General features: G+C 35.9%; 1 long non-coding RNA gene across 1 annotated transcript; it reads left to right on the forward strand.

Moving 5' to 3' along the window:
* Positions 1 to 741: 741 nt before the first annotated feature.
* On the forward strand, positions 742 to 2627 carry LOC141642089 (uncharacterized). Its single transcript, XR_012543173.1, has 2 exons — positions 742 to 996; positions 2426 to 2627. It is a non-coding gene; the product is annotated as an uncharacterized LOC141642089 (long non-coding RNA).
* The last annotated feature ends 1186 nt before the right edge of the window (positions 2628 to 3813 follow it).

Consider the following 3813-nt stretch of genomic DNA (forward strand, 5'->3'; position numbering starts at 1 on the left):
TCCATTTATACTTTCAAGTTTCGGGGACGAAACTTTTTAAAAGATGGGGTGATTGTAACACCCCGTATTTTATTAAGTTGGATAAAATTCTTTTAATTGCTATTTTGAATTTAATTACATCATTTAACGATTTATATATATATGCTTAGCTAATTAATTAATTTCATCATAATTCGATACGTTAATTTTAATAATCATTAATAAGTTTATTTAAAAATTAGTCCGAGTTTATTTATTTAATAATTTCCGTTTCTTTACGAGTCCTTATGAAAGTTGTTTTAAGTAAACCCGAGATGGATTTTGGGAACAAAACCGTCCATATAGCTATTTTGAGCTTATTTCACTAAATTAGCATTTTTTATTAATATCCGTTAGTTTTGTAAAAATCGCTAATAATTCCGATTCAAGCTGATATCGTATTATTTCCGTTAACTAGCTGAGTTTATTTTATTTTCACTCATTAAATTTATTTTTTATTAATTTCGTTTTATTACTGAAACTTTTATTAAAAACCGATTTTATTAACTCGAAACGGTTTTAAAAACGAACGAAATTACTTAACGATGAAGAAACGTACGTATAATTAGAAGCTAGCAAGCTAGCTGGTGTCTCATTATTATTATTATTATTATTATTATTTTATTGTTGTTGTTGTACACCCCCGTCCCTACCCCTTCTTTTCCCTTCCTTTTTGCGCGATTCACCAAAGAATAACAATCGGATCCACCAAAATCATCAACACCATTTCCGATCATTCAAACCTCAGATCCCGCCTCCATTCTCAACCAAATTCGATAATTTTGTACCATTAGCTTCCTCGTCCTTTCCTCGTCCTTTTAAGGATTCGAAGACCCGGGGTGAGGCTCGTGCCTTGTGGACCATTTATTCGAAGAATAAGGGGTGTTTAAGGTGACTCATTTGTGGTTGAAGATGAAGAGTAATTTTGGGGTTTTAGAAGCTTTCTCAAGTTTTTACTTGTCTCTTTGCTAGCGTAAGGTAACTATTCCGAGTTACTCGACGAATTAATGTCACATTAGTAGTTAATGGGTGCCTGTTGTTTGATAAGTGTTTAGGTGAATGAATAATGTTAGGATCGTTTACAAAATGAAATTGTAATTAATAGGCTCAAATGAATTTTATGGTGATAATTGTAATGTTTTGTTGATTGTCTGCCGAAAATCGAGCCTTAGTCCCTTTGATGATGCGATGTCGATTAATTGAGTGATTGGTCACCGCAATTTGACCCGACCCACACTGTCGCAGGGTGGGGTTGCGGGTAAAAATTCGGTTGAATGATTTAGATAATCGGCCTTTTTCTTGTTTTAGGCCATTTATCAAGCTTTTGTTCACATGTATAGCTTATTGAATTTAATAGTGACTTGTATTGTAGAAATGGCCCTAGTTTCCCCTGAAGCCTTTAATATGGTTACTATTGTTAGAATTAGAAATTAGTATTGAATAGTTATTGAGGATTCTGTTGGGATTGTATGCTGTAAATAGACATTATAAGCCTTTCACATGATAGAATGCTAGAATTTATACTGGTAAGTAGGACTTTTTGCCCTCTTAAGGTTAAGTGGGTGTCTTAATTGACTTGTGTGGTGAGTCATGTGTGGTGTGGGCTAAAATATTCAAGCTGGGACTAGCTGGGACTAGGTCCTAGGTGAGTATTTCGGCCTTCATCATAGATAGGTCTTTATAGTCTCTGACGAGTATATGTTCACTGCTTGATAGCCTTTGTGTTCCTGACTAGTGGATGTTTATCCAAGTTGGGGCATGACCTCAGGTACTTATTTTGATAGTATGGGGTCAGCTTAAGTACTAGCCAACCCTTCGGTGGTGTCCTTAGGGTACTCACTTCACTTTGTTTTAAAAAAAGTTGTGAGTCTTGGGTGCGGTGGTGTGTGTATCCGCATGTCTAGGTCTCTGCAGATTTTAGGCTAGGGTTGTGTTGTCTCTTGGCCATGTTTTCTTAATAGTAACCGCTGAGCCAAGATACCGGTTCGATTACCTTCCCTACCTCGTGGTATAGACTCGAGTTACAAAGTGACTATTGACCGTACTAAGAACTTATGCCTGTCTTTGATATATTGCCCTTTCTTGTTTGATGATTCTATGAATCATAGAAGGTGAGATGCAAGCCGGCTATGGTTGATAGAGTTTGGATTCCTGGATGTTATGTGATTCACATGATAGTGTAGTATGAGTCGGTCTAGTATTCACCGGCTAGGACTATGTGTTGTTATATTGTAGTTCACATGATAAGCACGATTGTCTAGCATCTATATGCTAAGGCTATGTGTGATTCGTATTCATATTCTTATGTTTACATGTTATATTAATTATGACATTTCGTGGCTGGGAGAACTCGGAGTTACTCCCCACTGACTGTGGCTTTCGTATTTGTATAAAATGCGAATGACAGGTAGGTGATGCATATATGGGGTACATGGACGAGCTAGCGAGCAAAGTAACCTTGGGACCTAGACTGGTTTTATTTCATTGTGACCCTTAAACCCTTTTTATGTCACATACATTTTAGGGACATATGTCTCCCTCTTTTTCTTTGGTTTGTATCACTTTATTCTCGCAGCTTTAGCATAGTTATGTAAATTAGTCTGTTAGCATTTGCAGGTGTTGGCATCCTCCTTCTGGAAATGTTTGTGAGTGGTTTAGAAAAGTTTTAAAAATGACAGGTTTTTAATTAATTGAACCAATTACAAACATATCCTGTCAGTTTTTCTGTAGAATTACGTGTTTACTTTTCCGCAATAAATGAGGGTGTCACAGTTGGTATCAGAGCATATTTGCTCCCGACGCACGTTTGTGCACCCCACTATAAATAACTTGACCTTAAAATAATAAACTTGAGAGACGGGTAAGATGGGTAGATTTAGGATCTTATGTTGTAGTCTCTTTGTGTTTGCTCTTTGTTAGGTACTAACATGTTTGTTGATTGTCATTTAATAATTGTTGCGTTCTTAGATCAATGACCGTGAACTTATTTATAGTTAATGGAGTTATTGGCCTTATTAAAAAAATTTGAACTAAAGGTTTTGAAAATATTTTAATGTTTTTCACTGGTTTTAACGTCAATTAGTGTTAAAGCTTGTTATTGGAGACGTCTGATAATTAGTTTTATCATTTGTTGGTGTAAAAATGTATTTTTATGTCTTTGAATTGGAATATTGATGTTCTTGAGTGATCGCCAAGAGTATCTCCGTTCCATTGAAAGGACACTTATATATTACGAAGATCAAGATTTAGTGCCTTTTGCTGAGGATTGAAGATTTGTTCAACCTTTGAAGAATGCTTCTACTTCCTTGAAGATATTTCTCGTTCTTTTTGTATCTCGCCTTATTCTTAATCTCTTGATGCCTATCCTTCTTCTAAACTCTCTATTCTTCTTCCTAGGAAGTTACATTTGTATCCTCCCAACTTGTCCTTTCACCCTTGCTAATTCTCCCTTAACGCCTTTTAGATAGTTCTCTTTCTTTTGTGGGGTGTTAACCTTGGTTGGATAATTTGGCTTGTGGAGTTGTTTCTGGTTGACCTATAACCCCGGTTTTGAGAAGTTGTGATATTTGAAGGACTTAGGTTGAGTGTTGATACCTTAGGAGTAAACACGGAGTAAGGTTTATGATGTGATTTTGGAAAGAGATACCTTTAGGATGTTGATAGCCATACATAAATTGATGTTACCTTATGACATTGTTATTTGAGATTTGAGTATCTGACTTTTCCTTGTTGTCTAATTTCCCATTCTCCTTGATCATGAGCGTTACCGTTCATACCTCCTTTCCTCGCTTCATC

Source organism: Silene latifolia, chromosome 2, assembly GCF_048544455.1.
Source record: "Silene latifolia isolate original U9 population chromosome 2, ASM4854445v1, whole genome shotgun sequence".
NCBI classification, from domain to species: domain Eukaryota; kingdom Viridiplantae; phylum Streptophyta; class Magnoliopsida; order Caryophyllales; family Caryophyllaceae; genus Silene; species Silene latifolia.